This window comes from Crocuta crocuta, unplaced genomic scaffold (assembly GCF_008692635.1).
Source record: "Crocuta crocuta isolate KB4526 unplaced genomic scaffold, BGI_CrCroc_1.0 scaffold111, whole genome shotgun sequence".
NCBI lineage: Eukaryota > Metazoa > Chordata > Mammalia > Carnivora > Hyaenidae > Crocuta > Crocuta crocuta.
The window spans coordinates 2,372,414-2,391,808 of record NW_027527611.1 but is presented as its reverse complement, the minus strand read 5'-3'; the positions used below and the strand labels follow the sequence as shown (position 1 = coordinate 2,391,808).

General features: G+C 43.8%; 1 long non-coding RNA gene across 1 annotated transcript; it reads left to right on the top strand.

The window, feature by feature from the left end:
• Nucleotides 1–9,657: 9,657 nt before the first annotated feature.
• LOC144238097 (uncharacterized) lies at nt 9,658–19,191 on the top strand. Its single transcript, XR_013337013.1, has 3 exons — nt 9,658–9,708; nt 15,983–16,254; nt 18,919–19,191. It is a non-coding gene; the product is annotated as an uncharacterized LOC144238097 (long non-coding RNA).
• Nucleotides 19,192–19,395: the final 204 nt, after the last annotated feature.

Here is a 19,395-nt window from a genome sequence, read left to right as displayed (position 1 = left end):
GAAAAACTACAATAAAGAGTGATCAGCCGGAGGCACCAAACTCTTAAAGTGCCGAGTAAAAACGTGCGTGTATCCACCAGCTACTGCCAAGTCGTTCATTCATAGCTTGACACCTACTTATTGAGCAGCTGCTGGGAATATAGGCATGACCAGAAGAGCGAAGTCCCCGCTGTCCTGGAGCCACTATTCCCCAGAACACTGTCACATGGCCAGAGGACGGGCAGTACAAACATAAACACACCGCTCTTATTGATACCTGTTGTTTTCTATAAGAGGACTCCAATAGAATCTCTGTTGCTGTCAGGTCACTTTAGACTTCTGACAGTTTGATTTAATTTAAGTTTTTTTCTAATTTTTTAAAGTTTATTTATTTATTTATTTGGAGAGAGAGACAGTGTTAGCAGGGGAGGGGAAGAGAGAATGAGAGAGAGGGAGAGAGAGACTCCCATGCAGGCTCCACACTGTTAGCACAGAGCCCAATGTGGGGCTCGAACCCATGAAACAGTGAGATCATGACCTGAGCTGAAACCAAGAGTCGGACGCTTAACCAACTGAGCCCCCAGGTGCTCCTGACAGTTTACAGAGAACAGGCTGTCTTTGGACGGTAGTGCACGCCTTCCTAAATGGACTGCCGTATATTCAAATGGAGAAAGTACTGCCAACATACCTGATCACACATGGCCAGCAACTTGGGGATTATTCAAATCCATGTATAACGTGTGGAGACATTGTTTGCTTCTTATGGCTACGTATCTTTCACCATGCGTCCTTCACACATATCTATGCCTATCTTTAGAATTTTCGCTGTTCTTATAATTTCTTCCTGGTTTCCATTTCTTTCTTTTTTCTCCACACTTGAGGGCTCAAATTTAACATCAGTTACAGGGATGGGTCCTTCCCATATCTGAAACACTCGAGGCATCCGTCCAGAGGGTGAACCAGCGACGATTCGTCCGCCTTCTTGAGGCTGCTCACTGAGGAGAGACCAGCCTGTCTCTCCTAGGTATCAGGCATTGGCAGAACAGCACTGAAATCTATTTTAGAGATAAAACTTTCCCATTTGTGTTTTTCAGGTCAAATGTACTTCTTCAAAGTAACCACCATGTGATGTTCAATAGTTTTATCCTGTAAGTTCATATTTGTGGAGCTGCACACAGATACCTACTCTTCCAATTCACCTTATGAATACCAAAAGCCAACACTACCTAAATTCCGGAACACTGGGCCTTTATGAAGGAGGTCCCAGGGCTCCGTGGGACAGCCAGGTGCAGAGTTGCTGAACTTGCAGCCCGGGGTGGCCAGCAGTTTCTATCCTTATCGTTACTAGCTTTCGTCTTTGTAATTTGGGTCCCTTTCTCTCTATGTTTGTGGTTAGTTCCAGTATTTACCCTGGTGACAACTATGGCCTCTCTCTTCCCAGATGCTACAGACATAAAATGTGTTTTTTATGTGACTTTGTTACAGTAATCTGTCATCTCTGTGGAGTTTTAAGCTTCGAAACTGGTAAAAGGTTGGATCAGTAACCACGGCTAAATACAAACATCAACAAATACCTTTTCCAACTGGCCACGTTACGATCACTTAGGCACTCCCTTAATTTCCTTTTCTTCTTTATCACTTTTCCTTTGGTTCATTATTTCTGCTTTCAGGTGGAACCTGGCAACCGAGAACCTCACATTGCTGCTCCGCATTTTGCAGCCCCAACATGCTTGTACACCCCCTCTTATTTACACAGCTTGTTTTTGGACCCGTGCTAGGATATTAGTCTGCAAACAAAACAAAATTCTGCAAATTTGTCTAATTGTGAGCGTACCCATGACAGAAGGTGTGTCGTATTTTTCAAATCTCACAAATCCTCTCTGAGTCTCTAATCTGTATGTGTGTTTCTTTCTGTGTTTTACAAACTCATAGGACATATGGGTCCGAGGGCTACCTACACCTAAGTGTGAGGGGACGTAACAGATGTAGCAAGAGTGGAGATTGTGCGACTTACACGTGAGGAGAATCGACCTCTTTTCTGGGCTCTCCCGTGGAACATCTGCGCGCTTCAAGCATCTTGCTGTGCCCTGTGTGTCTCAGATTAATCATGCGTCAGTTTCATGAGGGTGAACAATAACATCTCTAACATCAAAATCTGTGGTTTTATGACACTAGTTGTGGAAAATAACATGCAAAAAATAGCAGCAATAGAACAGAGCATGAAAGTTGGCTTTCTGTTCCTTCAACCTCCTCAAAAAAATCCCAGTTAAGTGTGTTGCACATTATCACTAAAATTCGTGGGGCTCAGAAGTGCAGCACCATGGTAACTCTGTAATACTTGTTAAAGTCATATGTTAAGTAACCATATATTTAGAGGCGCCTGGGTGGCTCAGTCGGTTAAGCGTCTGGCTTCCGCTCAGGTCATGATCTTGCAGTTCAGATCTCAGTCTGTCCCCAAGAGACTGACCCCCCTTTGACATCTTCCTACTGGTGCTGCTGTTTGTCTTCACAGCCTTGACTCTGTTTCCTTCATGCAGCTCCTTCAGCCTGACCAGCGTCCCTGCCTGCAGCCATTTTGAAACCACCATGAAGATTTATGAATAACAGAAACCTCTTTTAAATGGACATCTCTAGTACTGTGATTATATGGTTTTCGATGTCCTCAAATCAGATCCTAGTATCCCACTAGTTTTGTGATATCAGGCAAGATACTACTCTAAATATCAGTGCCCTAAATTGTCAGCATCATGGTGACACTATATAACTATATCTCTTTGGTTTCCACAAATGTTAAAGAGCTGTATGTATGCACGTGTTTAGTACAATGTGTGTCGCCTAGAAAATGCCAAAGACATATTATAGTGTTTCTCAGAGTATAATACATAGCCTTATTTTGGAGTGATTTCCTGGTTTTAATACTGGTTTTGGGAATTAAAATTATACCATTCATCTGTTTAAAGATACCGGAAGTTAATCTCGGAGAGCGTCAGATTCTCAAGTTCAATCAGTTATAATATTAAAGTTGAAAGGAATCTTATCAAGTTTCTCATATAACTTTCCTTGATGTACGAGGAAAGTGAAAATGTTCATTTCATAGAAAGAATGAAAATAAATGTTATTGGAGTAAGTACGGTTGGATCCTTATCATGACATCATCAACATAGATTTATTTTCGGAAAACAAGAAAAACACACTTACATTAATTAAATACCTACTTTATGCCGAGCACTGTCTTCGTGGCCATATTCATGTCATATTCTTGCAGCCTTTTACAAGCTCACCACCACCCATCGTCGTCTACGCATTGCCCATGTGATCAAATCTATTGGTTTTATAGATTTTATGGCTCTAAAAGCAGACCTTTGCACACTTCTAAGTCCCATGAAGTGCAAATTAGATGCCCCTACACATCCACAAAAATGGTTAAAATTTGGAAAAGGAGAAACCGAAATTGAGATAAACTGCTTGTAAGTGGGAGCCACTGGGCCTGGCACACATGATTTATTAAAATGTGAAATGATGCAGTTCCTTTGGGACAATGTTTCAGCAGCTTCTTACACACATAATTGATCATGCGATCGAGGAATCACACCCCTCAGTATCTGCCCAGGAGAAATGAACACAGATTACCACAGAAAAGAGCCTATACCTGGATGTGTACAGCACCTTTATCCCCGGGACAAGGAATCTTTCACAATCCAGAAGCCATCACATTCTGAAAAGACAAACCACGATGTATCCACACGGCACAATACTACTTGGGGATGGAAACGGAGCGGATCTCTAGCACCAGCAGCCAGACGGACACAGGCAGACAAAGCTCACTCAGTGTGTGTGTTTCCTACAGCTGCTGTAACAAACTGCCGTGAACTTGGCATAGAACACAACCATTTTATTCCCTGGCAGTTCTACAGGCTAGAAGCTCCAGATTGATCTTACAGGGCTGTGCTTTCTCGGGAAGCTCCAGAGGAGAGCCTGCCTTTTGGCTTTTGCCCGTTTCTATGGCCGCCTGGAGCCCTTGGTATGATGCCCATTGTCCATCTCCAAGAGCATCACTCGGGTCTCTGCCTCTGTCATTACACACAGCCTTCTTCTCCGTGGTCAAAGCTCCCTCCGCTGCTTCCTCTCTGCACTATTGGAAGTACATCAGGAGCCACCCAGGTAAGGCAGGATGCTCGCTCCATCCCAGGATCCTCTGCTGAATCATGCAGGAAAAGTCCTGGCTGCCACACAAGGTAGCATCCTGGGTTCATGGACATCTTTGGGGGACACTTTTCAGCTGACTTCACAAAGCAAAAATGCCAGACAAAAAGTCTACAAGCTTTATGTTTGGATTAATAGAACCTTCTGGAAAGGGCGACACTTTTCCTCTTTAGAAACCATTGTAATTGTGACTTTAAAAGCACTGGCATATTCACATTTTTTAGCCATTAAAATATTTTTAAAGTGGGAGAGAAAAGTTTGCTGTGATGAGCAGAAAGAACGACCCACTTGGGTTTAAAACCACCTTTGTTAGCTTGAAGTCCACACCACGGTTCCCGCTACTAAACAACGTTGGAGAACAGATTGATGGAAGACCATCAAAACTGGCTACAAATAAAACCACGCAGGTATCATTTCCAGGAAGCGCGTATGGGAAATCCAACTTCCTGGGTTCGTCATCTAGTCTTTTCTTCGTGCCTTTAATCCAACTAATTACTTTAGTTAATTTTAATGTCCTTTCAGGGCCAAGCCTGATGAGGAAAGACACAACACATTTCCTTCAGAGAATTTCAGAGAAGTGGTTTAAAAACTAACCAGTTATTGGTGTGCACGCGTGTGTGTAAATTTAAGCTTCAGTTTGCTTTCAGGGAGATTCCAAAACACGCCTTTCAAATACCTGTAATTATACTCGAGTGTTTAAAAACAGCAAATTCAACAAAGGTGCACTGAGCTGCTACAGCTCACCCGGCGTGGTGTTACACACAGAGCGGCACATCTGTGGGTGCAGACCGGCCACCCTAGCATGACATCCAACTCGGGGAGCTTGTAACTAAACACACAGTGAGGCATGAATTGTTTGGTCTGCATGAAACACATGATTGTGCACCTATTCCAAGCCGCGTCCTTATGTGTGCTGTATGAAAACGTTGTAGTAAGAGGACCCTGATGGTCTTCTGACACCATAAAAGGAGCCTAAGGCCTTCCTGGAGGTGGTGCTCGAAGAAGAGTGTTACCACCCCCCAACACCCTCTAGCTTCAATGAACATCTGCCATAGTTTTATCTTCTTGTTTTCTATTTTTTTCTTCTTTTAATTTTTTTGTTTTTTTCAAAGTTTATTTCTGAGAGAGGGAAGGAGAGAGTGAGAGTGGGGTGAGGGCAGAGAGAGAGAGAGAGACAGAATTTGAAACAGGTTCCAGACTCAGGGCTGTCAGCACAGAGCCTGACATGGGGCTTGAACTTGCCAATTGTTGAGATCATGACCTGAGCCAAAGTCAGATGCTTAACCAACTGAACCACTCAGGTGCCCTTATTTTCTTGTGTTCTACTCCTAGATCAGTACTTTCCTTTAAAACTGCAATAAATACTCTTGAATATAATTTTATGAAGCAATTTGGGGGGATGGAAGATAGTCTAGAAGGTATTTTGTTGTATGTGCATGCATTTTGGAAAGACTCTTGAAGAACGGAATTTGTTTAGAAAACAGGTTTCCAGTACTTGTTTAATTTGAGATTCAAGTACTTTGTGTGTGTGTGTGTGTGTGGTGCAGTACTCAACTGTCTGGTTAAAAAAGATCTATGTGTTTATCACTTTATTCTGCTGAACAATGAAAAATGGATAAAGAAGACATTAGTGGAAATCGATAGCTTTTTGAGAAGCATCGGGTGAATTTATCTGCCTCTTGAGTATATGGGAGCATTCTCTGCATGCAGACCATTCAGGATCACATGTGGATGTAAAAATATCAGCAGAAATAAATAATCATTTTTAAGCCTCTGAGCTTAGAAGTTAAAAAAACATTCATAAGTAAATAAATAATATTTATCCAACATTAAGAAAATAGCAAATTAAATATTATAAATATGATTTAGGTTGGTTGAGACACTATTTCAAAGAATTAACAGAGTGATCTCTAATTTTTTCAGTGGTGCTTTGGTTTAGAAGGAAGAATCAGAACGCTGAATTTAAAGTAACCTACAATTGGGGCTCCCGGGCGACTGAGTTATTTAAGTGTCCAAATCTTGATTTTGGTTCAGGTCATGATCTCATGGTCCTGGGATCGAGTCCCACGTTGGGCTCCATGCTGAGCATGGAACTTGCTTAAGATTCTCTTTCCTTCTTCCTCATTTGTGCCCTCTCTGTCTCTCTCTCTCACAATAAACAAATCAACACTTTACACAGTAACCCACAGTTCAGACAAACACCAACAAGAGTAAGCTGGATCGGGTGGGACAAATAAGGTGATGGTGGATTGTCAAGATCGGCAGTGGCTGAGCTCAGCTGCCGTGAGAAATTCTGTACACCAGCCGCTCTAATAACACACCAGTTTTGGGGGCTGAAGGTCAAAGATCAGGGTCTGCATGTTGGCTTCTCTGTGAGGGACTTTTGCTGGTTAAGGGAGGAATGCTTTCTGTCTTCTCATGGTCGGAAGAGAGCTGGCTGGCTCTCTCGTTTTAGCATGGATTTCCTCATAAGGATCCACCTTCATGACTTCATCACTCTCCAGCCCCTCACCCAACACCATCATCTTGAGGGTTAGCTCTCAAAATGTGAATTTTGGGGACACAAACATCTAGCCCTTTGTCTCTGGAGCAGGACCCCAGGATGTATCACACAACAGACACCTGTAATGTGGAGAAAATTAGCATTCTGTGCGCATGTGGGTAGCGGGTCTCTTGTGTAATTTCTGGTAACTCTCTCAATGCAAATAGTGTTACTAAGTGCCTTTCTACTCAGACGCTGCATAATAATCTAGATGGAGATAGATGGACATAAGAGATAGTCCCACAAAATGGATGCATTTTAGATTAGATATAGGAAGACTTTTCCCAGTCTTTTATTTCCAGACATAATAGAGAGAACTGGAGATACATATAGTGAGTGCAATAAGAGCTGTGAATGACAAGGGTAAGTTGATGTCAATAGAATAAGAAAAATCAATTCAAACAGTAAATGACTCCCCTGAATGTGTATCCGAGATGTGTACTTACTACGTGCAGATGAATGTGGTATATTTGTGTGCATGTCTATGTGTTCACGTGAGCACTTCTGAGAGACAGAGTGAGAGACAGAGAAGAAGCGAGAAGACAGGCATACCCATGAAGCGCAGCCAACAACAACAACAACAACAAATCTTAGTACTGCTTATGAAAGGACGTCAAGTCACTTGGTAGAAAGCTGTCCCAGACTCGTGCCGAAGGCAGCCTTAGCTAACCAGATATCAATATTTATATGTAAATGAAGGGCAGTTAAAAATATTAAGGCATTCCTAAAAGCCAGAAACGAAAAGCATTTCTAGAAATGAAAAGCAAAGCCATGAACATGAGACTCTAAAACCATCCGGAGAAAGATGTGACCTCATATCCATAACTGCCAAGCTGTTCAAAGCATCACCTTGTTCGGGGTAATGGGAAAGCCTTGGCTGTCGTCTCTGAAAGTAGCAGAAGGGGTCATGCGCAGTTTTATTTATCATTTCTTCCAGTTTCCAGTGTGTTGCTTGCAACACGTCCCTAAACTATGTGGAATGGGACACAGACACCTCATGGGATTGCACTCTGCAGGTATTGGGGGTTTTTTGTTTTTGTTTTTGTTTTTTCGTTTTTTGCAAATTGAAGGTTAGTGGCAAACATTCATGGAGCAAGTCAGCCAGCGCTGTTTCCAGCAGCATCTGCTCACTGCACCTCTGTTCCCCCATTTTGGTGACTCTTGCCTGTGTGTAACGGGCCACCTGGCCACCAGTTCACACCATGGCCTCAGTGGGGGCACATACAAGTGTCTTTAAAACACACAGTGAAATAGGAGAGGTGGGATCTCCCAGGACACTTCAACCATTCATTTGGGGAGAAAAAAGAAAAAGAACAATTAAGGGTGTGCAGTAACTTGAAGAGACTCTTTTTTTGAAATAGGAGAGGTGGGATCTCCCAGGACACTTCAACCATTCATCTGGGGAGAAAAAAGAAAAAAGAACAATTAAGGGTGTGCAGTAACTTGAAGAGATTCTTTTTTTGTGGCTGAAATTCTTAGTGAGTTTCTCTTAAAAAATTCAATGAAAGAAACTATGGACAATCATAATCCATTCAAAGCAAGACTGGACCGAATTAACTTTGTCCAAAACCCTGTCTCTCTTGACAGATGGTACCTTTTTTCAATCCTTTGGACTGAAAGAAAGGGAACCTTCAAGTAGACATGGTCTTTTAGGGAAAAAAAAAACACCTCATTGAAAAGTGAATTTATAACAATGCAAATGCTTGGAAGTTTTACATTTGAAGATGCTCTTTGTTTCTGGCCTCTGGGTTTTATGAGACAGATGGCCTTAAAAGGTTAAACCCAGCAAATGGCAGTGACTTTAATCTGCAAATCAGATCAATAAATTGACTCTTTGTTTCATCCTACAGACTTTGTGTTAAAAAAAAATGAACTGTTTCCCTTTGCTTCGTTTGGGGGACTTCAACTTGTAAGAGGGGTTGCCGATACATGTTTTACTGGCCCCGGATGGAGTCACGGAATATGTCCAAGCAGCGCTGGGCTATAGCTGTTTTTCCAGTGGGGAAATCAGGTCTTCTTCGTATCACAGGCAGGGCAGGCGGAGATAGCAGGTTTGAGAGACGCTAGACTTAGTTTTTAACCCCACTGATCCACCTATCAGAGGTGTGACTATCCAGATTATTGTCCCTTCCTGCCATTGAGTTTGATTTGTATTAAATGGGATCAAGTGTCTGCTTTCCTTTTGTTTTGAGGATTAAACGAGCCAGTCTGTTGGGGCATGAGGACCCTTTAATTCTCAAGACAAAAAAATAGCCATCACACACTGGTATTTGAAGAAGTCAACATGTCAGCTGATCCACTAGAAGATCCGGGCATGGGCTACATTTGAAGGGCATGGACCCCGAGCAAAAATGGTAGTGACAGATGCTGTTTGTTTGTTTTGTTTCTTGCCCTCCTGAGGTCAGTGCTTCTCACACTTCAGTTAGTCCGCAGACCAGCTGCAGATCTGGTTGAAGTGGACCCCACACCCTCCATGCCGGGACGGCCTGGGTTTCTGCATCTCTCTCTCTCTCTTTTTTTTTTTTTTTGTTTTAGAAATGTTCACATGCAAACATGCTTTTTTTTAAATGTTTATTATTATTGAGACAAAGAGAAACACAGCATGAGTGGGGGAGGGGCAGAGAGAGAGGGAGACACAGAATCCGAAACAGGCTCCAGGTGTTGTGCCCGAATCACGAGTCCCCAGTGACCTCAGAAGCCGACACCGATGCAAGAACAAAAGGGTCTTTATTACAAGCTCGAGCAGGGGCTCACCCCCCTACCGACACAGCAGCAGCAGCCGCAGCGGAGCCCCGAACAATAGTGAGCAGGGTTTTAAGGGGTAAGGGACTGGGGTGTTACAGTGCACGTGTTGTACACCAATCACATTTGTTTCATACCCTTGGCAACAGCTTTGACCGTTCGGTACTTGTGAGGAGTCCATTACTTTAGGCGGAGCCCAATTACGGCCTTTGGAGACTCCTTTGAAAATGACCACTTATGAGGTGAGTTAGGCACGGGGAGCAGCGCTTGTCTCAGCCCGCAGGAGTGTTTTTAACCTCCTCTCATTGGCTAATTGGGGAGGGGTTTCGGCCTTGAACAATCTGCAGATTTTTCTGAGACTGCTGCTATGTGCAGCCCGAGGTTGCTTTTAATGGGGGTCTTAATTTTAAAATGGCGTTATTTAGGCTCTTCACAGGCTCTGAGCTGTCAGCACAGAGCCCAACGCGGGGCTTGAACCCACGAACCGTGAGATCATGACCTGAGCTGAAGTCGGATGCTCAACTGACTAAGCCACCCAGGCGCCCCCTTTTCTAAAATGTTTTTCATTTATTTCTGAGAGAAAGAGAGAGACAGCATGAGCAGGGGAGAGTCAGAGAGAGGGAGACACAGAGTCTGAAACAGGCTCCAGGCTCTGAGCTAGCTGTCAGCACAGAGCCCAATGCAGGGCTCGAACCCACAAACCATGAGATCATGACCTGAGCTGAAGTCGGACGCTTAGCCGGCTGAGCCACCCAGGGGCCTCTGGGTTTCTGCATCTCTAACAAGCCCCAGGTGCTGGCTGCAATGCCAGTCCCCTAACCGCCCTTTGTGTGGCATTGACCCCATGGCTAATGAGGATGCTGAAGCCTAGTTCCAGGTTATTTTGAACTGTTGACCTCCAATCCATCCCCAAGAAAGTGGGAAATGATGAGCTTGCTTGGTTGGGACTGTCTCAGGAGGGCTGGCTCCTTGGGGATGCACCTCGTCTCCATCCTGTGGGGGGCGCAGGGCAGGACATGAGGGCCAGCCCCCAACCCCCTCCACCCCGGGGCTGGGGAGGGGCAACTTCCCAGAGGGGAGCGCCACGGGAGAACGGACGACCATCTTCTACAGCACATAGGTCAGGCACCCAAGCGAGGGCCTGGAAGGTATTCAGCCCATTATACTTGTGCCCAGACTTCTGCAGCCTCAGCACTTAATACAGTTCTGGAACAGAGGCCAGTTCAATACGTGAGTGATTGTGCCTTTTAAAGCTTTTGGACACAAATTAAGGACTTAGTGGGCGTGATACAAAAGGAAGCTATTTAAGGGACCCTGCTGACCACAACAAAATGAGGAAGACTACTTTGTGGAAGAAATATTAAGGAAACAGTCAGACCCAAGGCTCACAATTAAACCTAGGGAATCATTCATACATCTCTCCCTCGCCTAAGCTCCTGGGAACAACCTTAACAGCGGCCATTTATAAGGCCATCGTAAAATTTATTGAATGCAAGCGACGGCATAACAATCAAATTTTCATTCTCATATTAACTTGCAGTAGATTGCGTCTTTCACAAACGATGACCGAGAGCATGGAGAGGAAAAGTTGAAAAAGCAACAAGCAGCTAGGAGACCATTCTGCCATCGTGCCCGGGGCGGTGAAGGAGGGGAACCAGATAGTACTGTGGGGAGGTGTGGGGCAGCAGCCGCCTTTAGAGAGAGCGGGGTCAGGTCGGAAGATGCGGAGGAGGAAACGTTCGCTTAACCAACTGAGCCACTCAGGCGCCCCAAGGGTCCCCTTATTATAAGAACCATGATTTAGCAGAGGGCCCCCAGTCTCCCTAGTGGGGAGGCTTTGCCCGATGTCCCAACTAGGGACTTGTCCGCTGGCTTTCTGGATACATCTTACTGAGTGGCCCCTTCTGAAGGCTGATCCCATTACTTGAAGGTTGCACCCTGGAGAACGCCAAGCCCTCATCACGTCCCTGACACTGAGTGGGGAGGGGGAGGTGAAGGCCGGATGGTCGAGTCCCCATGGGATCACAGTCCAGAGATACGTTAGCCTGTGATGTTACTTTCAACAGCTGGGCGGGATCTCCACTCTGTTATGAAGACCGAGCTCTGTCTTTGTTTTGTGAAGTCTTGTTAAGTCTCAGAAGTCAAAACTCCCGCACAAGAGAAAGCCAGGGCTTTCCAGCCACAGCAGAGATTCACGATGCCGAAGCACCAGGGACCCGGGCTTTTCCCGGGGCCAGGAGACCTGGTCAGGCAACAGCCCCAGAACGGGTGTGGGAGTAGCAGCCTTAAGGCTGTAACTCTGTATAAGTTGGAAGCCCTCAGGCTTCAGGGAGAGAACTAGAGGATTCCAGCCCGATGTCAACACAATAAATGTTTAATTTGCCTTCAGGGAAGGTAACAACACACTAAGGAGGCAAATGGTGGCCGATGGTGGCCTTGTCAAAAGCCACCAGGACGTTCAACACCCCAGGACAGACCCTCCCCAAGGTCAGTGCCTCCTGAGATGCCTAGGAGATGGAACTTGAACCCCAAAAGGTAGTTTCTTCATTTGTTTTGGTCTACATAGTATTTTACAAANATAGCACGTAGACTATATACACACAAGGTACAAGGAACTCCGGCCAAGGGCAAGCTGCCCCTTTGGACACGGCTCACATTGCCCAGCTCGTGGGGGCTCCCACCATCTTCTTATCAGTATTCATGTTTGTTTGTTTTTTAATTTTATTTTAGAGAGAGAGAGAGAGAGAGAGAACAAGCAGGTAGAGGGGTAGAGAGAGACTGAGAGAGAGAATCTTAACTAGTTCCTACACTCAGCAGGGAGCCCTATTCAGGGGCTCGATCCCACCACCCTGGGATCATGACCTGAGCCAAAATCAAAAGTCAGATACTTAACCGCCGGAGCCATCTAGGCACCCCCACTTTTTCCCTTTTTACTTGTTAAATAGCTTTTGTCAGAAAATTTATCCAATACTTTAAAAAGGGGCTATTGAACTTGAACCTTTGATTTTTTTTTTTTATTGAATGGACTGTTTTATAACGTTATAGGGACAGAGATAAACCTAAAAAGGTTCTCTCTTCTGCTAGAAATAAAAAGAATTTCCAAACAGAGGAAAAGATACCTGACAGGTGGCACTTCATTGTCCTGTTTCTCATCAGCCAGCTTTGTATGGAACACCAAATCTTCCCCTAATTTTCCTTTGTTAAATGGCCCCTATGTATACCTGCTCTACAACAATGTTTGAATTCTGATAGCACCTCACAGAGTCCCTTATTAACGACAAATAAAATCTTTGGCATAGGCTCATTTTAAATTTGTATGAAGCTATGATTCTAATATTTTACATTAAATAAGACAAGATCTCTTTATCAAACTGTTTTTTCCCTTTAATTAGTGCTTCAAAAAGCCTTTGAAAAAGGACCCAAAGCCTGTGTATTGACAGTCAGTCTGGGTGTTATTGTTGACCGAGCACTGTGACCTTCTTCATTGAGGGTAACGAGGTGCATTGCTCAAGATCATAGTTGAGGAATGTTTCAGAATTGATTCACCACTAAGGAAAAGGAAGCTCTAGTTTCCCCATAGAGGAAGAATCCAGAACAGGAAAGCTATAGATTATAACTGATACTGGAGCAGTATTGATTTGGCGTATTGTAAAATGAAGGATCCCTGTTGGCCAGTGTGACAGAGTGATTAAATCATGTATGAAGTTTGGTTCGCACCCTGCTAATTTTTTTACGTGGCCCTGTTCTCTCTAGATTACATACATTTTAAGCAAATCGATGGATTTTACAACTTAATACGGTGAGCTTTCCCGAAGCATCCAGCCATAATTTTAAAAAGCATTTAACAAAGAAAGAAAGCCCTTGTAAATATTTTCTCAGTTTAGTGAGAAATTACAAGATAAAGCAATTGTGCAGGGGGAGTATAGATTAATAGATTAGGGAATTAGCTATTGTTTGTGAACAGATACAAAGGCAATAACAAATGTTTATTAAGTATGAAGAAGTTCATTAAAATGCAAATAGTATGCTCGTTATGTATTAATAAATAGCAAGGAATTTAGGGAAACAAGCAAGGAATTAAAACATGATTATATATTTTAATTAAGTATTAATTCGTGGCAGAATGTTAATGGGGATTATATGAAAGTATCTGGGGAAAAGTCAACCATCACCCGTTCATGATGGATTAAAAGTTAAGACAAAAAACTCTGCAAGAGAATGACTCTCAAAATACTGTGGAAAATATTTTGGTGTCAACTATTTGACTCTTGAAACTTAATATTATATTTAACTTATAATAATGTATCATAATTAATAATAATAAAGAATCTCTGTGCTTCGTGTCTACAGGAAGCATTTCCTCATTTTAATAATTCATAGATTTGCAAAATTTTTTGAATTAGGAGAGAAGTTAAAGATTTCTGCAGCGAATCATGATCTGACAGAAGTTAAGGAGCTGGTTAGCGGCACCTCCTTGATTTCCACGGAGGTTTAGGGGTTCCCATTCGCCCTCCTCTACTCTGGGCTCTGCTGCTTCGCAGCATCCACTGGGATAAGTGGTTAAAGTGGCAACAATGTACCATTTTGCCAATAGTTGGGCAAGCACCGGATGCACCTTTCTAGTGCACGGTGATCACTCGGTTGAGCGTGTGCAGCTCTTCCAGATGGACGTCTGTCCGGAGGCCACCAGCTCTGGGGGCAGCGTCACCCACAGGGCAGGTTAGGGTAGGGTAGGCTGCCAGGGCGGGCTCCCATGAGCCCCCGCTCCAGCTGACTCCCTGCTCGGAAGCGACTTAGGAGCCCTAGCACACGCCCAGCACATTGTGTCCCCAGCACCAGGGCCCAGGGGGGAACAGAGTGCAGGCCGTGCGGGCTGAGCTCGCTCACCGCTCCCCTCCCTGAGGAGGGATCAGGCAGAGATCTGAGAAACGAAGGCCCTGGCTCGGCTGAATAAATGCAGCAGGACAGCCCGGCATGGCTGCTGGCCCCGCGTCGTCTCCTGAGGCCCATGGCCATGGAGTCCCGCCTGCCCCCGCAGGGCCCCTTCCCAGGGTGGAGTCAAGGGGGACAGGCAGAGCAGAGGTCTGGGGACACGTCTGTTCCCGTTTGAGGAGACGCAGAAACACGGGAAGGAGGCACAGCTCGTGTCCGCTTCCCCTCGCCCTCCAGGTGTCCGTGTGTGAAGATACACGTGTTTAAATATATACTTAATTCTGACGCTATGATTCGATGTGACCTTGGCCACACATGTGACACACAAAAGTCTTGTCCCCTTTCTTTGCGCTTACTCGTTAGTGTATTCAAAACATATCTCCTGAGTTCCTATCATGTCCTAGACCTGCAGATATTAAGATTAAATCATCTACTAGTCAGGAGAATCCTGCGTATATAACCACATACAAAGGGATACCACTAACCACACCTTCAATAAGAAAGAAAGAAAAACGAAAACGAGCCAACTACCTAGTAAAGAAACGCACGTTTNCTCTTTTTTTTTTTTTTTTTTTTTTTTTGTGTGTGTGTGTGGGAGTCAAGAAACAAGGTCTCCTGGACGTGAGTGCTTTCCTTTCACTCTGTAAACAAGCGCATGGGAATCAGGACACGCTCATGTCTTGGGCTCGGGCTTCGTGCCTTCCGCTGCCCGGCCCGGCAGCCCCTGNGACACAACGCCCGAACAAAAGCAGGCGGCGGAAATAAGCCTCCGCCCCAGAATTCCCTAGTCGGCGAAGCTGGGTCGGCAACACATGCGAAACCAAGGCGTTTTCAGGGCACGCAGGGGGCTACTAACCGCTTCCGAGGCTGCTGCTGCGTCCCGAAGGCGCGGCTCCCCGAGCCCGAGAAGGGCCCTTCGGTCAGTTGTCAGGATCTGGCCATATTCTTCTCACAAAGGTTGGTACTTGGTTTTAGACTCTCACATCAGGGAGACGAACGCACCCTGGTGACCTCTGGCTCCGCATTTTCCGTTTTCCACGCGCTGGTCTCCAGGATACACCCCGGTCCGCTTCTGAGTGGAGAGGAGGAGACACAGATTTTTGTTTTGTTTTGTCTCGTTTTCTGCATCAGCTTGTTTGGCCTGATGTAAATGTCTCGCCCCATACAGCTACGGGAAGGAAATGCGGCCTGTCCCCTCCCTTGTTTTAGAACTAGAGATTCCGCCACCGACTAACCAGCAAATTTGACAAAAACTGGATTTTTAAGGATTGCACATTTTGTGGTTCTTGCATTCACTTGGAAGCCGAAATTGATTTCAATTTACAAGTTGAAACACAGAAGATACAGTTCTTATTCAGGTGTATTTACATGCAATTCCATAGCCCTGAGATGCACGGAATGATTATATTTCCCAACTTACCTGCTAAATAATTAAATTGGAAGGTGTGGGTTTGGAGGTGGTAAGAGGGTCCCGAGATCGTCAAGTTAGGAACGTAGCGGACGACTCATATTTGACTTCATCCTGGTATCAGGAGACTGCAGGGCACGATTAGAACGATTTAGCCCTTTGGTGTCATTTTGCAGGCTGGCTTCTGTCATCCATGGGGACCCCGGTGCCACGTTGCCGCCCCCCAGTGGCTGTGTGGCTCACTATTCTGTTGGAGATCACGGAATGGCAGGAAACGCTTGCAGGTGGAAACCTGCTTAAGTCAAGCACCTGCTGTTTGAAGTATTTTCGAACTCTCTTCGAGCGGGGGTGACAGCTGTCCCAAACCAGTCAGCGGTGAAACACCTGTCCCCATCTCTGAAAGTGAAGCGTGGTATGTTCATAAGGCTCTAAATTACTTTAAAACAAGGTAAGCCTTTGAATTCTATGCCTTTGTAATTTCCCTGAAGGAATACAGTTTAGAGGCAGTTTAGGTCTATTGCTATTTTGTGACTTCCAAGGATCTTACCTTTAGGGGAAAATCACATTTTCAAAGCCTGTGGTAGAAATTTAAGCAATGCTCGGGCGTATTTTCTGGTACCCTGCAGAATCTGGGAGAGACCAGACCTGGAATGCCTCCGAGGCCACAACAACAGACTCCCTGTCTCCATATATGTCTCCCTATTATCTTTCCTCCATCAAAGATTCACTCACAGAGACCCCCATCATTTTTGTCAGGCTCTTCAGTAAAATGTAAGCACCCTTAGAAAGGATTAAGCCTACCTGCTAAACTCATGTTGTGATACTGCCTAGACCCTGACTTTGAGGAAAGTGAATGGAGAAGAAATGTGGTAACCACTTACTGGGCACGTTGGCATGTGCTGAGCCCAACTTCACATTACCTGATGCAATAAAACTCTGGCTGGGGCGGGTTATCATTCACACAATTACAGAGGACCCAGCGATCAACAGAGTTGGTATAAATTCACAACATCATATAGACATCGTGGCTGGGATTTCAACTCAGAATCATTTGAACGCTGACAGCAGAAGGGAAGACTGGCAAATAAAAGTGGGTCCTCAAATGACTGATTTTCTAATAATTCTAACTTCAGATTTCCTTCTCCCTAACATTAAGTGGTATCAGATGCAATTCAGGCATTTTGCAATAGGTGGCTTAATGACAGCAGGAAGCAGGTACATACAACCTGAAATGCAGTGATCAGGACAAGCAGCATGAATGTCGTTGGGTTTCTTGATGATTGGTTTCTTGGGGAAATGATGGCAACAACCAGCAGAAATTACTAGAGAATTACCAGAAGAATTGCAAGTGGTCGCCTCCAGTGGGGACCGCTGATTGCTGACGGCTGACAGACTTTACTTATGCAAGTATATCATGAGGAAAATTATTTTAAAGGAGAGAGAAAACAGTAATTATCCACTTGATGTGAATTTTAAAATGTGCATTTGTAATCAAGACCAATGTTCAGAGTGAAATGTCAGTAGGAAAACAAATTTAAGAAGAAAAGAATCTTTTCAAGAAAATTGCCCCTTCTAAATTATACATTTTTTAACAGGAACATTTTTTGCCCATTACCCTCAAAGAGAGCGTCAGATGCAATTACTCCCAAAACATATTTATTTTTAAAATAAACATATAATAAAAGTAAATTTCCCAAGATATATACACAGGCTTATTGTTTCCTAGTTGTTGATGTTTCAATGTTTTCTCATTAGACATCTCGAGATGAAATAAAAGCAAAATTGGTACAAACTGTAATGTCTAAAAATCTTAAGGGAAAAGGAACAATTTTCCTCATTATAACAATTCTTTGTATAAATATATACCATTTTTATAGCTCTTCAGAAGTTGACTACATGAGGCACATGGACTACCGAATAATGTTTGAAGGAGCCCATCTTTTCTTTCAACGTGAAGCCCAACGAAACAAGCAAAAGTGAAGACTACTTCAAGTTTAACTATTTTATCAGGGCAGGAAGTTCAGGTCAAGGAGGAACCTTGGGTGATGGAAACAGTAATGGGAGAAGCATCCCAGAGAGCCCTACAGGTCTGATAGGACATGTCACAGAGAGAATATTTCCTTGTGCATCGGATGTTCTGAAAGCCCTACTCTGTGCGGGGACACACCACTTGCTTTTGGGAATCAGGCCACCTGTTCAATAGCCTTGTAATCCAGCAGTAGACAGGTGAGGGCCCGAGGGATCCAAATAATAATCGCAGTTATACAGAAATAATTGGATTCTGTATAGAAAAGTTATACTCTGACTAAGCACAGGGAGTCTCCTAGACGGCCATTTTAGAGCTCAAGATATGCTTTCGTGAGACAAAAGTTGTTCTCTTCACTGAATCCTGAATGAAGATGAGGAGCTCACCTGGCCAACAAGAGGGGACCTGCTTCCAATCCCAATCAAAATATAGACAATGATTGGAAGGCAAGAAAAATCATTAGAGATTGTTGTAACTTTGTAGCAGAAATTATACACATAACTAAAAAGTGCAGTAGGTTGATGATGAGCATAACCATCACGTAAAGGCATAGGTGACCGGGAGTAAGAGAATCACACTGTCGTGGAAGAGTGGTTAAAATTAAGAGAATAAGTGTGTACGATATGCTCATTGCGAGCCACTAACTACCTCTCACCTGTGCACGTGGAATAAAACAAGAAAAACACCTACAATATTTCTATGTTTTTTACTAATGGATGGTTAAAACATAAAATGAGGTAGCACACACTTTGCAAAAATTTTGACTGACTCGGGTTCTAAGAGACTGATACCAAGTTAAAGAATAGGGTTTTGTTTTCCAATATAACTTTTAAAGTGAGACTTCAGAACAATGCCATAACGAATTTGGAGATCTGGAATGATTTATTTCACTATTTTGGTGAGCCATTGAATTGAGTTAAACTTCTTTATTGGGAACATATATAATTGAATTTTAAAAGGTCATGTTTTTTTAATAAAATGTGTCTGGACATTCTCCTTCATTATTCAGTGTGATTCCATTAACCTCGAGTTTGATCCTTTGGAAGAAGAACAAACGATCATTGACATTCTCTCTCTGTTCTCTAGCAGGCTGGGACCCACATCCTCAGATCTGCTTACCAACGGGGAATTTCAATTGTTCAGCTGAGTGAGAAGAAAATTCAGAATTACTGCATTTCATCCTTTGAATGACATTTGTAACTTTTTGTAGGGAAAGATATGAAGGTTAGTGATGTACTGAAAACAAATCTAGTTCACCATTAAGACTGAGTAAAAGGTGTTGATGAACACCTTTGTTGCATCAACCATTGACTGATTTTTCCCATTCGCTCAGAAGATGGACGTAAAGTACTTGGTACGTGGAGCATCACATTAAAAAAAAAAAAAAACGCAATGATCTTTAACTGTTTCTGGCTTCTACTATTTTAATCTTTTGTAAGTTTTACATTTAGTTATTTTTAAAAATAGATTATTGTCAAGTTGGTTTCCATATAACACCCAGTGCTCATCCCCACAAGTGCCCTCCTCCATGCTCATCACCCCCCTTCTCCTCTCCCCCCCCCA